Source organism: Bos indicus, chromosome 22, assembly GCF_029378745.1.
Source record: "Bos indicus isolate NIAB-ARS_2022 breed Sahiwal x Tharparkar chromosome 22, NIAB-ARS_B.indTharparkar_mat_pri_1.0, whole genome shotgun sequence".
In the NCBI taxonomy this organism is placed as follows: Eukaryota; Metazoa; Chordata; class Mammalia; order Artiodactyla; family Bovidae; genus Bos; species Bos indicus.
The window spans coordinates 55,497,987-55,519,204 of record NC_091781.1 but is presented as its reverse complement, the minus strand read 5'-3'; the positions used below and the strand labels follow the sequence as shown (position 1 = coordinate 55,519,204).

Here is a 21,218-nt window from a genome sequence, read left to right as displayed (position 1 = left end):
GAGGGGCTGGAGCAATGGGGAGATGCTGTTTAAGGGTACAAACTCGCAACTAGTTGATAAACAGGTCCTGAAGAGCTAACGCACAGCACAGTCATGATACAAAATGGTAGTGTTATCAACTTTGAAGTTGCTAAGAGACCAGATCATGATTGTTCTCAACACAAACAAATGAAAATTCTGGGACATGAGGAGGGGGGAGGTCTAGCTAACACTAACATTGTAAGAAATAAATTCAATCAACACGTTGTATACAAACTTATACAATGTTTCATGTCCATTATATCTCAGTAAAAATAAATTTTAAAAAATAAAACAAAAAATGTGGCTGCATTTATATGAAATCTCGGGAAATACAAATGGAATCCGTAATGACTGACGGAAATCAGACCCCTGACTGCCTGGGGGTGGGTGGTGTAGGATTTCAGTGTTAGGGGCCCTGAGGAAATCTTCACCTTTCGGGGTGATTAGACATCGCCCATATTTTGACTGTGGTGGTAGTTACACATGTGTAAGTTGGTCAAAAATCATAGCGAAGTACACTTTTACATACATTCACTCTGTGTAAATTCAACCTCGATACATTTGATATTTTAAAATTCAGCAAAAAAAGCTAAAAGGTGGGACGTTCACAGAACATAAATATATGCTGTGCTGTGCTTAGTCATTCAGTCGTGTCTGACTCTTTGCAATCCCATGGACTGTAGCCCACCAGGCTCGCTCCTCCGTCCATAGGATTCTCCCGGCAAGAATGCTGGAGTGGGTTGCCACGCCCTCCTCCAGGGAATCTTCCCGACCCAGGGATTGAACCCAGGTCTCCCATACTGCAGGCAGATTCTTTACCATCTGAGTCACCAGGAAAGCCCAATGTTTATAATAATTGCCAAGATATACAATTTAAGAGGAATACTGTGGCTTTTCCAAAATGGCCAAGAAGGCAGAGGGTAGGCAGTTCCCAAGGGGTTGGGGGGGGCCCTCCCACCTTTTCAGCACTCAGACTGTCTCCCAACTGCCTGAACCAGTGTAATTTTCCAGCCACTCTGAGCGTAATAGAATCACTTCAGCCCAGCATCCTTGCTTCCACAACTGGTTGGCAGCCCTTCTCTTAGCCTGGCTAGGACCTCCCCTTTAGTCACCAATCAACACCCCGCATGTTAGCCTGGGGCTAACGAGCCTGGCCTCTGACGCCAGACTTCCGGGACCACATCCCACTTACTAGCTGGGTGACCTTGAGCAATTTACCTAATCCTTCTGTGACTGTTTTCTCATCTGGAAAATGAAGACAGAAACAGCATCTTCACAGGGCTGTGTGACAAAGACTTCAAAGTGCTCAGAACAGTACCCAATATCAGGTAACACAGTATGTGCTGTTATATGTCTGAAATTATTGGGAACACAAATTAACAACCTGAAAGAGAAAAAAAAAATCCCCCTTCACATCATGAGTGTTTCTTGGTCAGCTCTTAGAAGTTGTGAGTAATTGATCTCATAGAAGAGTCTAATGAAAGCTTTTCCTGCTGAAAGTACCTCAAAGCTGCTTCCTCCTGACATGTCACTCCTTCACCTGCTTACTCACAAGAATTATGAGTTAGATCTAACTCTGCAGAGTTAGCGTTAGTGCTCCCGAGTTCAGATCTGGGCTCTCCCACTCAAAAGCTCTGTGACCTCAGGCAAGGTTTCCTACTGTGTATGAGACTCAGGTGCAGAGTTATCCTCACAAGAGCTCTCAAAGGTAAACACGCCACGGGTGGAGAGCACTCACCCAGGACTTGGCGACAAGGGGGCCCTTAAGAAACGTTAAATCGATCCCAGTCCAACTGTGCTGAGGCCACGGGAGCACGGGCCCTTTCGGCTCCTGGCTGAGGATTTCCTAACGGACGTGGGATTTACATAACACCTCCTTCATTGCTGCGTTCAGATCCTTGAGGGAGAATGGGGCCTGAGACTCAGAAATCAGGAAAGAAACCGATGCTCTCTGTGGAGGAAGTATGTATGTATGTGAGAGCTGGACCATAAAGAAGGCTGAGCGCCGAAGAATTGATGCTTTCGAACTGTGGTGCTGGAGAAGACTCTTGAGAGGCCCTTGGACTGCAAGGACATCCAACCAGTCCATCCTAAAGGAAATCAACCCTGAATATTCACTGGAAGGACTGCTGCTGAAGCTGAAGCTCCAATACTTTGGCCACCTGATGCGAGGAGCTGGCTCACTAGCAAAGACTCTGATGCTGGGAAAGACTGAAGGCAGGAGGAGGAGGGGACGACACAGGATGACATGGTTGGATGGTATCACTGACACGATGATGCTCAAGTTGAACAAAACCTGGGAGATGGTGAAGGACAGGGAAGCCTGGCATGCTGCAGTCTATGGGGTTGCAGAGAATCGGACACAACTTAGCAACTGAACAACAATGACAGTAACAATCCATCCATCCACTCATCCGTTCTACAAACACGGAACACCCTCCATGTCCCGGGCCCTCTGCTGGGCTCTGTGTGTGCAGCCTCCACCCTCAGGAGGCCCCCACGTGTGTGACACTCCATCCTAGTGGAGGCGACAGGACACTGAGACACGACTGGAACCAAGAAAATAGCTCCAAGACACGTGAGTGCCACGAAGGTGCGGTAAGTAAACACCGAGTGAGAGGCAGAGCAGCAGAGGAATGCTTGCTGTAGACAGGGATTCTTAGGAGGTCCCGCGAGGCAACATTTCAGCTGAGATCTGAGAATCGGGAAGGCACCGGCCCACCGGGTGGACAGAAGGGGCTCCGGGTGGCATGAATGGCAGGTGCAGAGATCTGAAGGCGTGCGTGCTCCAGGGACTGATGGCGGAGCCCACGGTCAGGGTGGGAGGAGCTCAAGGCAGAGGCTCCATGAGGAGGGGGGCCCATCCATTGTGAGAAGTCTGGCTCTGCTGTAAGCCAGTGAGCTCAAGTGGGAAGCAGCATGATCACAGAGGGTGCCAGGAGAAGCAAAGAGCAGGGTACGTATCTGAGGTCTCGTCTGGAGAGAGACCCAGCAGGCTGAGCGTGAGTATCTAAGATCGGAGTTCTAAAATGTTAGAGCTGGAGACGATCTCACATACGGCAGGTCCTCCCAGCCTCGCCTCCAGTCATGGGAGGGAGACCAAGGCCTAACTGAGGTCACAGGTGGAGCCGGGCATGGAGCCCCAGACTAGCAGGGTGGTCCTGGGTCTAGCCGCAGACCTGGTCCATGCCTGACGAAGGAGGTGAGGGGTCCGCCTCCCCGGATGCCCCCCCCCAAGTGCACTCACACAAATGTTTACCCTGAGAACGAGGGCGGTGGCCTCCACAGAACACAAACGCCCTCCCCGTGTACCGAGACTCTGCACCTCCTGCGGAATGGGGGTCTGGCTTCCCCCGCTGCGGCCCTGGAGCGGTCCTGGAAGGCACAGCCCTGCCCTGAACCCCGGGCTCTGTGGCCAGGACAGAACTGCTGTGCTGAGGATCACTGCTGCTGGCGCAGGGGGTGGGCCCCCCACCCCTGGTCCTGCAGTCTCGGGAGGCTGGCTGCCCAGTTCCCCAAGGTCTACAGGTCTATGTGGAGCTGGCTCTGGTCACTGACAGCCATCCATAAAGACATTTCTCTCGATACCTGATTTTCCCTGATGAGCTACTTCCAACTCACCACAGGGTGTGAAGTTCCCCTTCAGTCTTGGGCGCCTGGCCCCTGGGAACAGTCCCTCCAAACCCCCCACCCCTACAACCTGGGACCAGCTCCGTGAGGCCCTGTGGACCTGCTCAGAGGAGGGGTCTCCCTGCCCCAGCGGCCAGTTTGGGCCCGTCTGGGTGGGTGGGGGGTGGGGGCCTCGGTGCCTCCCACACAGGACCGCCTCTTCTCTGCGGAAGAGTATAAGCTTTGGGCTCATTTTTTCTGGTGGGATCAGAAGAGGTTCTTTAAGTAGGACAGATGCATTTCAGCCTGAAAGTGAGGGAGCGAGGCGGGCGGGAGCCCTGGTCTGGGGTGGAGGGCGGAGGGCAGGGGGGCAGTTCTGAGCTGCTCTAGATACTAGAAGGCCCTAGGAAGGCCAGCTCAAAAATGGCCACACAGCTCCCCCGGAGTCAGAACGAACAGCACTTCGTTCCAGGCCCCCCCCATGTCTGCGCCAAGGACCTGGCCCCTGTGGATTCGAAAACCGAGACAGCTGAGCCCTCCACAGGGGGCGTGTGCGGGCCTCGGACGCTGGAGCCAACTGGGGAGCTGGGTCCTCACGCTGGGTGAAGACCCTCATCTATGGGCCCAAGGGCCCCGCAGGGTGCCATCCTGTCGCCACCTCCCCCAGCCTGTCTGGGGGCCTGGGAGACCCTCTCCTTCCAGTGCGCTCTCCCCTCCACCGGCTCTGGGAGGGCTGGGGCAGCAGAGAGTTAGGGTGACGGAAGCTGGGGCTGCACCTTAGGGTACTGTGAGAGGTGCCCCCGGGGACAGGGAGCTGGCTGAATGGGACGGCCCCTTCCCCAGCTTCCAGTCTGGCCGGGAGGGTAAGGCGCGGCAGGCAGGCTGTCTGACAGGCGGCCCAGGGCAGTGGCCTGAGCTGAGGGGCAGAGGGCTGGGCACTCCGCTCAGGCTCTGCACTGGATGATACCCATCTAAGCCCTGAAGGATGGAACATTTTGGAAGGCAGGCCAGCGTGACCTTATGGGAGAAGTCAATTGGCCCTTTACGGAATGCTTCCTGGAAGAGGTGATTCACAAGGGAGGGGGGGCTGTTAGCTGTGTTAACTGGAAGCACGGGGGTGACACCAGGCAGTCGCGGCTCAGGGGTGAGGAGTGGGGGGCAGGGGAGGGAGGGTGAGGGCTTCTGCATGGGGCTCGAGGATGGAGATGCCTCTGGGCCGCTTGCGGGTGAAGGTCCGCTGAGCTGGGCCGCCCTTCCGCGGCTGGGGGCCTCCCTGGAGATCCCAGGGTGGCCAGGGACATGGCAGGCGGTGACCGGGGCCTGTCCCGGGTGCTCAGCAGGCCCAGGGGCCAGGCCCCGGGCAGAGCAACTGCCCACTGCAGGCTGGGGGCCTGCCACACTGGAGAGGTGACAAGCCCCTGGGCACACCGGGTCACTCAGGGCGCGATCACACCGCCTGCGGAGGGAGCACTCGGGACACGGAGGCCAGTCCCTGCTGGGCGGCACGTCGCCGTGGGCATGAAGGGCGCCATTCAGGAGGGCTGAGCTTGCCCCCGCCCCAACCAACTCCTAGCCGCGGGGGTCCGGGAGGTGCCTCCTCTTCTGCAAGGGCGTCCAGGCCTTGGGGCAGCACGGGGCCTGCAGTGAGCAAGGACGCGGGCACAGGCGGGGCCTCTGTGCCAAGACAAACAGCGTGTGAGGCGACAGGGACCATGCCTTTCTTTACCTTGGCAGCAGCCTGCCCTCACCTAAATATAGACGCCTGTGCGGAGGCTGCCGGAGCGCTGGCCCGGCCCGCCTCCCGGCAGAAGGGCTCAGGCGTCCAGGCTCTAGGGGCTTTGCATGGAGGGTCGTCGGAATCTCAGGTTCCTTCCTCATGTGGCCTGACCATCCTCTCGGCGGGGGAAGCCGAGAGCCCACCTGCCCGCCGGCCGAGGGGCACAGCCATGCTGATGGGCTGGAGGAGAGGGGGACCCAGAGTCCCCTCCCGCCCTGCAGTCCCCCGCCCCGGCTCCAGGCTCCCCTCCGGTCCTTCAGTACTTTTCCAGCTCGCTCGGCTCCACGGCCCGATTCCCCCTTTCCTTGGCGGCTGTGCATTTCTGATGGTGGGAAATCTGGGCCTTGAGACGCGCTCCAAGTTTTTTCTAATTGGCCGTAACTTGAAAGAGTTTAGAGGTTGCAGACAGAAAAAGAAAGAGCGGTTCATTCCCTTCATTTTTTTTTTTTTAAACCTACTTTGTAAACCATGTTCAGAGTTTTCCAGCCTCTTCCATTTCTCTTTTTTCTCTTCCTCGGCCCGGTGACAAACAGGCGCTATGTTCAGAAAGCTGCGTTTTGCTTAACGGAGAAGCAAGACAATGGTGGCAGAGAAGAGGAACATCTTCAGAGTCAGCTCCCCTGTGACTTCCCTCCCATGTCACCCCTCTTCTCAGAAAGCAGCTTGGGTTATGACGGTGTTAGTCATTTTAAAGAAGTTTCTGCCTCATGCGTGTGTGCAGTGGCTACTATTACAGACTGGGATTTTTTTCCTCTGTGATCCCAAACTACCAGGAGAAGAAGGTAAATCTAAGTTCATGTTGGGAACAACATCAAACCCAAGCAGAAGCATAACAGAAAGCAAGCTCATGTGTGGGCCTAACTCCTTAAAAATCACACTTAAAAATCGCTTTACCTTTCTTAATAAATTATTGCAAGCTGGACTGGGGGAAGAAAAAAAAAAAAGCACTCCAGAGGAGGCTGACAATATAAATAACCGCAAGAGATCATTTTCTTCGTTTTTGTTGGCGTGGGTCTTGCTGGGTTTAAGTGAACACGCACAGTGGTGATGAGAGGCGCTGAGGAGGAGGGCTGCAAGGGCGGGGATTGGCTCAGCTGGGTCCGGCCCAGCCTGCCTTGTCCCTGCACGCGGCGCTGTGGGCGCTGAGCTGCTCCCAGACCCAGGGACCCTGAGTCCAGGGGCCCCAGGTGAAGGGCACATTCCAGGCTCTGCCTGTCTAGGGCCCCTTCCTCCAGTCCTCCCCCGGCCTGGGGCCTGCGCCCCTTGTCCGCCCTCTGGGAGACGGTCCAGGTGAGCATCTGGTACCGAGCTGGGTGTGCGAGCCAACATGGACACCGGGGTAGGGGGGTGGGGACGGTGTGCAGACGAACGGACTAACTCGGGCTCCTCGGAAGCCCTCTCACCCTACGCACAAAGAGGGCACGTCTCCCTGCCTGCTGCCTGCCCGTCAGGCTCTGCTGGTGAACCTGCCACAGGTAACCAGGTCGGTCCCCCACCCATGGGGAGACTGTCATTAACCGCGGGCAAGAAGCCCGTCTTTCATCACCAGCTCACATCCTCCTTGAAACCCCTGCTCGTGCTTCGAGATGAGCCCCTGCACTCTGTTCTCCTCCTCCTCTCTCTGCCCCCAACCCCCCCAACTCTGAACTTCCGGCATATTCGCTGCAGATGATACGCTCCTTAAGACCAGTGTCTGCGGCACTGCACACGGCGCTCGGCACCAATACATCACAAACCAGGTGTAAATCAACCATCAGGCTCAGTAAACGCTGCTGAATGAGGGAATAAAAGAACAAGCCTATTCTTAGCAGATCAGCGAGGTACACTCTTCTTACCACCCTGACTCTCAAGCATCTGGAGGGCAGGCACCAGCTGCCTGCTGCGGTCTCTGTGTCCCTCACAGCGCCAGCCTTGGTGATGCACTCGTCTGCCTAATGGTATACAATGGCATTTTTGTTTTCCTAAGTCTTCAGTGATCACTTTCTATTACTATTACTATTTTCTTGGCTGTGCTGCACGGCACGTGGGATCTTTAGTTTGCGACCAGGGACTGAATCCATGCCCCCTGCATTGGAAGGGGGGCGTGTCTTAATCAGTGGACCACCAGGGAAGTCCCAGGGATCCCTCTCTAAAGTGATGATTCTAGGGAAGACCAAATTATTAAATTTGATTAAACTTAATTTCGAGGACTAAATTAAAATGACGTCAACAAAGAGGGAATACCAGGCCACCTTACCTTCCTCCTGCAAAACCTGTATGCAGGTCAAGAAGAAACAGAACTGGACATGGGACAATGGATTGGCTCAAAATTGGGAAAGGAGTACGTCAAGGCTGTATATTGTCACCCTGCTTATTTAACTTATATGCAGAGTACATCATGAGAAATGCCAGGCTGGATGAAGCACAAGCTAGAATCAAGTTTGCCGGAAGAAATATCAATAATCTCAGATATGCAGATGACACCACTCTAATGGCAGAAAGCAAAGAGGAACTAACGAGCCTCTTGATGAAGGGGAAATGAGAGTGAAAAAACTGACTTAAAACTCAACATTCAAAAAACTAAGATTATGGCATCCAGTCCCATCACTTCATGGCAAATAGATGGGGAAACAATGGAAACAATGACAGATTTTATTTTCTTGGGCTCCAAAATCACTGTGGATGGTGGCTGCAGCCATGAAATTAAAAGATGCTTGCTCCTTGGAAAAAAAGCTATGACCAACCTAGACAGTATATTAAAAAGTAGAGACATGACTTTGCCAACAAAGGTCCATCTAGTCAAAGCTATGGTTTTTCTACTAGCCATGTACGGATGTGAGAGTTGGACCATAAAGAAGGCTAAGCACCGAAGAACTGATGCTTTCGAACTGTGGTGTTGGAAAAGACTCTTGAGAGTCCCTTGGACTGCAAGGAGATCCAACCAGTCATTCCTAAAGGAAATCAGTCCTGAATATTCATTGGAAGGACTGACGCTGAAGCTCCAATATGTTGGCCACCTGATGAGAAAAGCCGACTCACTGGAAAAGACCCTGATTCTGGGAAAGAGTGAAGGCAGGAGGAGAAGCGGGCAACAGAGGATGAGCTGGTTGGATGGCATCACTGACTCACTGGCATGAGTTCGAGCAAACTCCAGGAGAGAGTGAAGGACAGGGAGGCCTGATGGGCTGCAGTCCATGGGGCTGCACCAGGAGAGAGTGAAGGACAGGGAGGCCTGATGGGCTGCAGTCCATGGGGCTGCAGAGAGTCAGACGTGACTGAGCGATTGAACAACAACAAAGTATCTGTGTGTTTGGCAAACAGCAAGCACCAGGTAAATGTTAGCTGCTGCTCCTCTTCTTACACCACTGAAAACCATTTGCTAAAACTTCAAAATGGTTTGTTGTCAGGGTGGAGCTTCTTGAAAGCCGACGAACAGGCTTGCAGACCATCTCTTTGTTGGGCTCAAGCACGTTCACAAATGAATGAGCACGGCTGGTGGCTCCAGCAAAGGACTGGGCGAGAGGAGGGCTGTGAGGAATGGCTTTGCCTCCCCAGGCGGGCTGCACCCACCCCTGCCCTTCACACACAGGCCAAGAGGAGGCACCAAGTGCCCAGTGACAGTAAGGCCCCTCCTGCGGCGGGCTGACCACCCCCTACTTCTCAGGCTGACTGGGCAGGAGTCCAGGCTCCCCACCCTTGTGCTGGCCCTTGCCCCTCACCCCACTGCACTGAACGGGTCCCTCGCACAGCCCCTGGTCCCTGGGCGCCAGGATGACCCGGTTCTAGTCTAGACAGGCTGTAACCCAGCAGTTGAGAGCACTGGCCCGGGAAGGTGAAGCCAGCCCTGCCCTGCAGCAAGGGGGTGCTCACCGGGGAGCACAGGGCAGGCGAGGCAGTTCTCATTTTCACGAGCAACACAAATGTGCCAAGTTCCTATTCATTATTAAGAAGAATCAGAGAGACCAAGATAGCGGCTAGATGGGGTCACACAGGAGGTGGTGATGGCGGGGCTGGGGGCGGGGGACACATTTCATCATGTGGTCCAGGTTGCACACTAGTTGGAAATATTCTGGATTTTTCCTGCATTTCTGTTTATAGCTAAGGCAAATCATTACGTCACAATTCAACATCCAAGTTTCTCAGGAAATCGATGAAAGGAGGTCTGGAAGCGACTCCTGGGCAGAGCTGGGGCTCAGGCCATTACGAACCTTTAAATTCAAAAGGCCGCACTTCCTAAAAAGCTTATCTGAGGATGCTCAGCACATCGACTGGCAACCCGTTCGGTAGAAGGATGCCCAGCCGGGACTCTCCCTGCTCAGAACGTGCTGCTGCTTGCAAGGCCGCGCTCGCCCTGTGAGCAGTTCTGACAAACGAATGAGTTGTTCAGGGCAGACAGTCTGTTTCGTCACGTCTGCTGAGGCAGGAAGGACATTACAACACACCTGTTCTCGCTCCGTCTCCGTGGGGCATCTGGGTCTCATGCCCGCCTCTGTCTTGCTCCCACTAGCCAGGGCCAGAGGGTCCTCCACCGGCCAGCACCTCCCAACTCAAGAAGAGCATGCCAGAGGGAAGTTGGCGGAAAGCAGGTGGTGGAGGATGGGCACTGCGGGGGCAGAACGGGAGGGGGCGGACTGAGGCTGGCTGACGGGCACACAGCCGCCGGGCCCCGCACTCCTGCTGGACGCGCACCCTCGCCCAGGCCGGCTCTCACCCTGTCCTTCCTTCCATCCCTGCCCACGGGCCCTCCTGTCCAGCTCCCCAGATACTGGACCCAATAAATGATTGACAGTAAAGCAGAGACATCACTTTGCCGGCAAAGTTCGTACAGTCCAAGCTATGGTATTTCCATGAGTCACGTACGGATGTGAGAGTTGGACCATAATGAAGGCTGAGTGCTGAAGAATTGATGCGTTTGAACTGTGGTGCTGGAGAAGACTCTTGAGAGTCCCTTCGACTGCAAGGACATCCAATCATTAAACATCTCAATAGATGCAGGAAATGTGTCTAACATTCACTCATAATTTTAATAAAACTACAAAGCTATAACCAAAAGGAGGTTCCTTAAGCTAAAAAGCTACGGGGAATATTATGATAAATGGAGACACTTTGGAAGCATTCTTAGTAGTCAGGAACAATTCAATGAATCTGCTATAAGGGCTTTAAATCAACATTATTTTGGCAGCCTTAGCCAAAGTAGGGGAAAAAAAAAAAAACAAGGAAAAGAAATGAGGCATACGAATTGGAAGAGAAGAGCCCAGACTATTGCTGTTTGCAAAAGATACGATGATCTACACAGAAAATCTGAAAGAATTCTCAAACTATTAAAACTAATATGAGACACGCACTGTGTTGTTATACATAATCAACATACAAAAATCAATTTTGCTGAATACCGATAATAATTAGCACTTTGAAAAAAAAATGTAACCCAAAGATTCAGGGACGTTACTAGCAATCGTACTGTTTATAAGTTAGTAACTTCAAATGTAGTCGAAACTCTCCCATCAAGGAGCTCCTGCGTGCAGGTCGTGGTCCGAGAATCCCCACGCTGCCCGTGAATGCCGGAGCCGGGGCAGAGCCGCCGCCCTCCTATCAGCACCGGTGCTGCTGCTCAGTCGCTGCGCCGCGTCCGACGGTGATAGTGCCGGACGGAGCACCGAGTGACCCCGCGGTGGAGCAAGAAGTGCGCAGGGCAAGGAGGAAGGGTTCAGGGGCGGCTGACAGGAGCGGGAGTGCTTTCGAGGGCGATGGAAATCTTTCAGATGGACTGTGGTGATGGCTGGAACGACTCTACGAAAATACTAGAAACCACTGACGTGTACACAGGAAGTGGGTAAATTGTAAGGTGTATGGATAATATTTCAATAAAGTTGTTATTTTAAAAAACAAAACGAAACAAAACAACAAACAGGGACTTTCTTGTCTGGTCCAGTGGCTAAGACTCCGCTCTTGATGCAGCGGGCCCGGGTTCCATCCCTGGTCGGGGAGCTAAGACCCAGCACAGCTAGGTAAATAAATAAAACATAAATATTAAAGAACAGCAACAAGAAAAAGTAAAACAAAAAAGTTTCTCTAGGCAAACATATCTCAGAACTGACAGTAACATGTCACCTGCTTAGTACAATTTTCCTAAAGGTTTACAGTTTTCTTTTTTTTTTCCTTTTCTGCTTTAACCTCATAGTAATCTGTGGCAATTGTTGGCTCCCTTGGGGCTTTATTTTAGAGTTGGAGAGACTGAAACACAGCACTCAGGTTGGCCTGTGGAAACTCCATGGAGTTGACTCTTGCTTGCTCTAGACAGTGAGGAATCTAAAGACAGAAACAGTACTGGAGGATTAAAGTTGACAGCTTTATTAAGGAGGGAAAAAAGTGAACGAGATGGTTAGGTGGCGAACTCCCTGAGTTCAGGCAAGAGTTCTCTTTCATCTTTGGCCTAGTCAGAGTCTAGCTCAAAGAAGGGGTCAATAAATACTTCTTTAATGCATAAATGAACAAGTAAGTGGGTGACTAAGTGAACAAAGAAGGAAGGAATTTCTAAGTGGTACAGGCGCTAGGAGCACCTTCTGTTCTAATATTTGGTCAGGGACCCAGGTTCCTGACATAGCTCCTCAATTCCTTTTAATTTCCTGAGTGACAGGAGCATCTTTCATCCTAATGGAGTGACTGGTGGTGTCCTCCTGGACGGCTTCAAGATGGGGGCTGGGTCCCAGAAAGACCATGCCATGATCAGAAGCTTGGAACTTCCAGCCCCGCCCCTCATCCTCTGGGGAAGGACCAGGGACTGAAGGTGGAGCTAACAAGCGATCGTGGGGGACTTCCCTGGTGCTCCAGTGGTTACGACTTTGCCTTCCAATGTTGGGGGAGGGGGTGGGTGCGGGTTTGATCCGTGGTCAGGGAGCTACTAGGATCCCAGAGGCAGTGCCTCCTGCGCAGAAAAGCCAAGACATGGAACAGAAGCAATATTGTAGCAAGTTCACTGGAGGCTCTGAAAATGGTCCACCTCAAAAAAACTCTTAAAAAAAAAAAAAAGACACTGTGCTCTTAATGCAGGGGGTGTGGGTTTGATCCCCGGTCAGGGAACTAGATCCCACATGCCACAGCTGAAAGGTTCTACGTGCTGCGACTAGGACCCAGCCCAGCCAAATAAAGAAATGAATAATTAAAGAACAGATCATGTCTACATGATAGAGCCTCCATAAAAATCTCAGAAGAAAGGTCCTTGGAAACCTTTGGAGCTGGTGGTGCTGGGAAGGCAGGAGGGGCAGGAGCCCCTTTCCCCAAACTGCGCGCCACACGTCTCTTCCACTTTGTTGTCTCCAAGCTGTGTCCTGGCACCCTGAGTTCTGTGAGCCGTTCTAGCAAATTGTGAAGCTGAGGAGGGGAGTCAAGGGAGCTCTCAGTTCACAGCCAAGCCAGACAGAAGTCGTGGGTCACCTGAGGAGACAGTCTTGTAGCACGGAGGAGAGTCCTAGGTCCTGAGTCCTAGTTCAGTCTCAGGCCTGAGCCCTTACCTGTGGGATCTGATGGAACCTCCAGGCAGACGGGGTGTCAGAATGGAACTCAACTGCAGGACACCCGGCTGGTGTCTGTGGAGAATTAGAGAACTGCTTGGTGAGGGGGCGGGAAACCTACAGGTTTGGAGTACCAGAGTCTTCTGTCAGTAAGGAGAAACGGTAAGACGGTTAGATGGCATCACCAACTCAATAGGCATAAATCTGAGCAAACTCTGGGAGACAGTGGAGGGCAGAGGAGCCTGGTGTGCTGCAGTCCATGGGGTCGCAGAGAGTCACACACAACTTAGTGACGGAGCGACAACAAAGGAAAAACAGGAGTTCTTCCTTTCACTGGGTCTAGTCAGCGATCACAGTAGCTTTTTAGATCGTCCAGTCTTGTGATAGAGGCAGAACCTCTATTTTATACACAAGGAAATACGGTACAAAATTTCTCAATACCTGGTCATCTGGTTCCAAAAAAAAAAAAATTGGCTATACTTGCATATTCATACCTGCTGGGTGAAAGAATGCTCAACGCATCAACAACCGAGTGAGTCTCTATTGAGTACAGGGACAGAGGAGAACAAAATCCACCCAGGATTTCCTATGATCCTCTGGAAGTCAGTTACTCAGGCTGGCGAGTAGAGGACCCTGTCTCCTCCTCGTCGAATAACTCGCGTCAGATGTGAGCAGACAGAGGGGTAAAGGCCCCGTCACGCCACCGCAGCCCTGAGGCAGCCACGGAAAACGCAGGATACATGGAGCCGGCTTCTGTGCTGTCATCTGAAGTATCTGCTCGCTGACAGACCGTCGTGGTCTGAACGATTTGCAGAGTTACAGACGCCCCACCTGGAGGACGCCAGGGTAATGGGCGGCCGCTACAGACTCGGCACGCGTGGTATTTATTAGGGAGCGTTAAGAAGAGAGACCGTACATTCTTAGCAGAATTCTTCTGCCTTTCTGAGAGACAGGGAGCAGCTGCCACCATTTCACAGGGTCTATACCCCGCCGCAGCTGCAGGGAGCCCCCAGCCCCCGTCTGCAGCCCTCTAGCTCGGGTTTCCTGTCCCGTCAGCGGCTGGGAGGAAACGCCTTCCTTTGTTTTACCTGCTTCAGGTTACCTGAGCCATGGTTAACAGGCGGGGAGAGCTGGGGTGGGGTGAGATGGGGTGTGTGTGTGAGCCATGGTTAACAGGTGGGGAGCGGTGGGGTGGGGGGGGTGTGTGTGAGCCACGTCTGTGTCTGTGTGTGTGCCGTGGCTCTTGTGGTGAAGATACTCATGTGAGAAAGAGAGACAATGTTTCAAACTGCCTTTGAACAGGAGACTTGTAACAACTGTTTTCTCTGTTTTGGCCTGGGGCTGCATGCTGGAAAAGATAAAAGCAGTTCTCTCAGCTCAGCTTTAAATCCCAGAGTCCCCAGGGCCAGCGTCCACACAAGGGGGCCACCGGGGGCCTGCGCCCGGCAAGTGCACACACAGGCCTGTGCCACCACGGCCCCCTCCACAGCCCTGGCTGATTTCCCCTCTTCTCTTCTGGTTTTTCCATGTTCGCTGGATTTAGCAACTGTTGTCTTAGCTGTAATCAGAGGCCGAGTGCGGCCCGGCCATCGTCACATCACAAGGTACTATGTGATCCCCCTGTCACTTGCCGGGCGCCAGCATCGCCGGAGCACGTCCTTGGGAGCATGTGAAAGGAAATCGGTGCCAGGCCCGTGCCGTAAATCAGGCTGCGCCGGGACCCCGCCCTCCCGAAGGCCACGCAACGCTTGGGGCTCCCCGAGGACGATGGAAATCCAACACCGGAGCACGCACCTCTGCCTAGAGGTGGACTGGGAACGGGCCACACATACGGTAACAATTAACAAACATCCTCCCCTTCCCTCTCAAGGCCTAGAGTTGGGTGAGATGGATGGGCCTCGTAGGGGGTGGGTCACGGGGACAGAAGGAAAGATAATGTTCAGGAAAGAATTTTCTGAAGATCACTGTAATGTAAATGGACACCTACCAGCAACACACCTCAAAAGAAGAAGGGAAAAGGTGCTCATTTTATTTTATAGGTCGAACACATACGAAACGACCATCACAGCTCCTGCTGATCCTCACAACTCACGGACGCTGTCAGAAAGGACTTACGCTGGGTGTTACAAACACCAAGGAATCACTTCCTAGACCAGCGGACCCCAACCTTTTTGGTACCTGGGACCATTTCATGGCAGACAGCGCTCTCTTTTAGCTAACTGCTCTGGCTTTGAGGCTCACGTCAAGTTTCTCCCCACGCTGCAAGAAGCACCCAGCTGTCATTTGGGGTTCAGGCCTCTTTGGGAATGTGAAGGCTGTCAAATGTTTACTCCAGGATCTAACGACTCCCAGATGGCCATCTATATTCCAGGTTCTGGCTGAAGTCTGAGCGTCAAAGGAAACAGTGGTAACAAAACCGTGACTTGCAGGAAGACGGCACCTTCCCTGGGTTTTCACACAAACCCTGTGCTGCATTCAGCTCCATCACAGCACAGCTGTACCTAACCAGCTGTGCCGGCTTCGTTCCCCCGCTTCCTCTCGCACACCCTCCCCCTTCATGCACCCCACCTGCTATCTGAGCAAGACCCCTCACCCCCACAGCCCTTCCCCTTCCTCCTCACCCCCACCTGGTCACCAGGGCCTGGACGTTCTACCCTCTCCCATCATCCACTTTTTTCCAGCCCTCTCTTAGCCAAGCCACTGTCCCCCTGGGCCAGCCATCATCTCCAGTCTGTCCGGCACTCTGGGGTCACTGTTCTGAAGCAGGGAGCTCATCACGTCACCCTGCTCAGAACCCTTTGGCCCTCCATAGCTCTCCACGCGACGTCCCCGTGTCGCAGCTGACAGAGGTCTATGTGGCCCAGCCGTCCGGCCTCAGCCTCCCAGCCCAGCTCCGAGCTCTCCTGGGCCAAGTCACACATGGTTGGTCCTCCGCTCTCTCACCGAGTCTGGGCCCTTCCACATGCAGTTTGGGACCTGCAATGGTCTTCTGGCTTCCTTTCTCTTTGCAGCTCCTTCTGTCACGTCTCAGATGTGTCTCTTCCTCAAGAAGCCGCAGGAAGCCCCCAAGGCCAGTCAGCTCCCTCCTTGGACTTCTTCTGGGAGCGGAGGAAGAATCGTAGTTCCTCCTCCTTGGGCGCTGGCTCTGTCTCCTCAGCCAGGCAGACGCCCTTAAGGACAGGCATGGCGTCTATTTGTTCTCCACTGCCCTAAAAATCCTCTGTGCTCTGCCTTCCTATCCAACCTGCCTCCACCCCGGCACCTGGCAACCACTGAGCCTTTTACTGACTCCATACTTTTGCTTTCTCCAGACTGTAATATTGTTGAAATCATACAGTATATAACCTTTTCAGACTGGCTTCTTTTACTTAGTAACATGCACTTAAGTTTCCTCCCTGTCTTTCTCTTTGGGGGGGATGTATTTTTAAATTTTTCAAAATTCTTTACTGGAGTACAGTTGCTTTGCAATGTTGTGTTAGTTTCTGCAAAATGAACAGGCCGTCCAGATACACATAGCCCCCACCTTCTGGACCTTCTTCCCATTCAGGTCGCCACAGTGCATGAGGCAGCGTCCCCCGTGCCCTGCAGTATAGTCGCGCTAATCGTTTTATGCAAGCTATCAATGGTGCGTATGTATCCACGTGTCAATCCCAATCTCCCAATTCCCCCACCCTCCCTCTTCCTCCTCTGTTCTCTACATGTGTCTCCATTTCTGCTTGGCACACAGGATCATCCATGCTATTTTTCTAGATTCCACACGTGTTAACATGTCATATCTGTTTTTCTCTGACTGACTTCACTGTGTATGACAGTGTCTAGCTCCATCCCCGTCTCTACAAATGACCTGATTTCACTCCTTTTTGTGGCCGAGTATATGGGTCACATCTCCATCTGTGCCTCTGTTGATGGACCTTTAGGTTGCTTCCATGTCCTGGCTCTGATAAATGGTGCTGCTATGGACACTGGGGTACATGTATCTTTTTGAATTACAGCTTTCTCTGGGTGTGTGCCCAGTAGTGGGATTGCTAGGTCATACAGTAGTTCTATTTTTAGTTTTTTAAGGAACCTCCATAGTATTCTCCATAGTGGCTGTATCAGTTCACACTCCCACCATGAGGCTCCCTTTTCTCCACACCTTCTTCAGCATGCATTATTTGAAGATTTTTTTTATGATGGCCATCCTGCAATCCCCATCAAATTACCAACGGTAATTTTTGCAGAACTAGAACAATAGAATTTACAATTTGTATGTAAACACAAAAGAGCCCAAATAGCCAAAGCAATCTTGAGAAAGAAAAACAGAGCTGGAGGAATCAGGCTCCCTGACTTCAGACTACACTACAAAGCTACAATCATCAAGATAGTATGGCACTGGCCCAAAAACTGAAATACAGATCAATGGAACAGGGTAGAAAGCACAAAGATAAATCTATGCACCTACAGTCACCTAAACTATGACAAAGGAGGCAAGAACGCACAATGGAGAAAAGGAGTGATGCTGGAAAACTGGACACTAGACAGCTGCATGAAAAAGAGCGAAGTTGGAACACTCCCTAACACCATACACAAAATAAACTCAAAATGGACTAAAGACCTGAATGTAAGGCCAGACAGTATAAAACCCTCAGAGGAAAACACAGGCAGAACAGTCTTTGACATAAATTGCAGCAACATCTTTTTTGACCCACCTCTTAGAGTAACGAAAATAAAAACAGAAATTAACAAATGGGACCTAATTAAACTTAAAAGTTTTTGCATAACAAAGAAAACATAAATGAAATGGAAAGACAACCTTGAGACTGGGAGAAAGTATTTGCAAACAAAGCCATTGGCGAAGAATTAGTCTCCCAAATAAATAGTTTATGCAGCTCAATAGCAAATAAACAAACAACCCAATCAAAAGAAATGGGCAGAAAAAACCTAAACAGGCATTTCTCCTCTGTGTCTTTTTCATGGCTTGATAGCTGACTCCTTTTAGCACTGAATAATATGCCACTATCTGGATGTACCACAGTTTGCTAACTCATTCACCTAGTGAATGAAGGACGTCTTGGTGCCTCCAAGTTCTGTGGGGCTTTGTATGGACACAACTTCCAAAATCATCTGGGTAAACAGCAAGCAGTGTGACTGCTGGATGGAGAATAAGGGCGTGCCTAGTTTTGCAAGAAACCGCCAAACTGTCTTGCAAACCGCCGTTCCCACCAGCAGTGAAGGGCAGGCCCCGTCGCTCCGAGCCCTTGCCAGCATTCGGTGCTGTCAGTGTTTTAGATCCGGGCCATCCTCATGGGTGTCGTAGGGCTTCTCCGGTGACTCAGTGGTAAAGAACCCGCCGCCAATGCAGGATACACTGGGCACACTGGCTCGATCCCTGGGTTGGGAAGACCCCTCGGAGCAGGAAATGGCAACCGTCTCCAGTATTCTTGCCTGGGAAATCGCACGGACAGAGGAGTCTGGTGGGCTGCGGCCCATGGGGCGGCAGAGAGTTGGACACGACTGAGCGTGGTGTGTGATGGTATCTCGTTACTGCTGTAGTCTACGGTTCTCCCATGACAGATGATGCGGGGTGTCTTTTCATGTGCTTCTTTGCCATGTGTATATTTTATTTGGTGAGGTGGGGTATAGGGGGGAGTCATCTCAGAGCCCCAGCATCTGACACTGGTTGGCACAGAGCCAGCGCTCAACATCAGCTTAGGAAGTACATCTTATGCTTAAAAAAAAACGAAAAGGGACTGTGAGCTATCCCCACAACACACACCCCTGTGCCTTTATTCTGGCCACAATCCACTGTAGGACCACACTGCAAGACGGGCCACCCGGCTGTCAGGATGTGAGGCTTCCCATCGCTGGCACTGCCCCATGCTGACTTCAAGACCCCTCACCAACATTCTTTTGTTCAGCCTCTCTTATGGCAAAGATGGTCTTTAAGTATCGGTCAGGCTTCCCAGTTGGTAAAGAATCTGCCTGCAACGCAGGAGACCCTGGTTCGATTCCTGGGTTGGGCAGATCCACTGGAGAAGGGATAGGCTACCCACTCCAGTATTCTTGGGCTTCTCTTGTGGCTCAGCTGGCAAAGAATCTGCCTGCAATGCAGGAAACCCGGGTTCGATCCCTGGATTGGGAAGATCCAGGGAAAGGTTACCCACTCCAGTATTCTGGCCTAAGGAAGTCCATGGGGTCACGAAGAGTTGGACATGACTGAGCAACTGTATTTAAGTACACAAGACAGTTCATTGTCTGATGTTTCATGAAGCCGTAAAATCTTCGAGCAGGAGTATCCATCACTTTAAAGCAATAATTATTTATGAAGCTTACATAGTCCCTTGGGCTGCAAGGAGAGCAAACCAGTCAATCCTAAGGAAATCAGTCCTGAATATTCACTGGAAGGACTGATGCTGAAGCTGAAGCTCCAATACTTAGGCCACCTGATGCGAAGAACTGACTAAGTGGAAAAGACCCCGATGCTGGGAAAGATTGAAGGCGGGAGGAGAAGGGGACAACAGAAGATGATGGTTGGAGGGCATCACTGATTCAATGGATATGGGTTTGAGCAAGCTCTGGGAGATGATAATAGACAGGGTGACGGACAGCCTGGTGTGCTGCAGTCCATGGGGATGCAAAGAGTCAGATACAACCGAGTGACTGAACAACAGAAAAATAAAAACCCAACTGACTTCTTGGTTGCTGCTGCTGCTAAGTCGCTTCAGCCATGTCGGACTCTGTGGGACCCCATAGACGGCAGCCCACCAGGCCCCGCCGTCCCTGGGATTCTCCAGGCAAGAACACTGGAGTGGGTTGCTATTTCCTCCTCCAATGCATGAAAGTGAAAAGTGAAAGTGAAGTCGCTCAATCGTGTCCGACTCTTAGCGACCCCATGGACTGTAGCCCACCAGGCTCCTCCATCCATGGGATTTTCCAGGCAAGAGTACTGGAGTGGGGTGCCATTGCCTTCTCTTGGTGAATGAGTATTAACACACATGTGTCTCTGGGACCACCTCCACCACAGTCTTGTTCACTTTCGATTCCCTCATCACCTCTAGTTAAGACGCTGAAGAAAACTGCACCGTGTCTCACCTCAGACGTGGACACTCAGAAAAGTGGCCCATTGTATCATGTATACATGAATTAAGATTAAAATGCGGTTTCTATCAAGTCCTCTCAGGAACGCTGACCAGAGACACTTGGCTGTCTCTCTCACGGGGGGAGTCCTCTCCTCACCATTCCACCCGGACATGCCAGCACCCAGATTACACACTCTCTCATGGGGGCTCCCCCAGAGCCTGTATCAACCTCTCCCCTCTCAGAATTCTCCACTGACACCCTTAGTCCTTTACTGCTGAACAGCACACACACACAGACTAGTCGCCATGCCTGTTCAGTCTTTCCTGCAGGACGGGGGCTCTATATGTCTCTGTGTGGCTGGCCACGTACACACACACACACACACACACTCTCTAACTGGTCTCCATGCCTGTTCAGTCTTTCCTGCAGGACGGGGCTCTATATGTCTCTGTGTGGCTGGCCACGTACACACACACACACACACACACACACACACACACACACACACACTCTCTCTCTCTCTCTCTCTCTCTCTCTCTCTCTGACTGGTCTCCATGCCTGTTCAGTCCTTCCTGCAGGACGGGGGCTCTGCATGTCTCTGTGTGGCTGGCCACGTGCTACGCCAGAGGCTTGAGGAATCCATGTCTGCCCTGAGATTCTTACAAGCAGACTGGTTCGACATGCCCGACTCAGTCCCTTGTCTTGCCAGGGACAGAAAGGCAGTGGCACTTTGGGAGCTTTAGTCATTTGACAGCCAGTGGTGCACACAGCAGAGAATGCCCGAGGCGCAGTCGGTGCACGGGAGGTCAGTGCTAGAGACAAGAACGAGGGGCATTTTCTGCAGCAGGCGGTCCGTCTCCAACCGCCCTCTCCCCCTGGGAAAATCACCGAGTCTCTTCTGTTGAAGGATTACGAATTGAGCACGAGAAACTGCTTATTGATCTGAAAGTGGAGGGTAAAACAGGCATCACAAGGAAAAGGACTATAAATGCCCATCTTTAAAGTTCATCTTGTTTCTCTTACCAATTCTGAAATGGGAAGGGAAAGTTGCTCAGTCGTGCCTGACTTTCTGCGACCCCATGAATTGCAGCCCACCAGGCTCTTCTGTCCATGGGGATTCTCCAGGCAAGAATACTGGAGTGGGTAACTGTTCCCTTCTCCAAGGGATCTTCCCAACCCAGGAATTGAACCCAGGTCTCCTGCACTGCAGGCAGATTCTTTAACATCTGAGCCACCAGGGAAGCTCTAATTCAGAAATGGGA

The 21,218-nt window shown here is 52.1% G+C and overlaps 1 protein-coding gene and 1 long non-coding RNA gene across 8 annotated transcripts in view; one reads left to right on the top strand and one right to left on the bottom strand.

Annotated features, from left to right (window-relative positions):
* The window catches only part of ATG7 (autophagy related 7), a 293,009-nt gene that overhangs the window by 38,180 nt on the left and 233,611 nt on the right, over positions 1-21,218 (bottom strand). The gene's annotated exons all lie outside the window — the stretch shown is intronic.
* LOC139178660 (uncharacterized) lies at positions 4,306-6,395 on the top strand. Its single transcript, XR_011563081.1, has 2 exons — positions 4,306-4,695; positions 5,941-6,395. It is a non-coding gene; the product is annotated as an uncharacterized lncRNA (long non-coding RNA).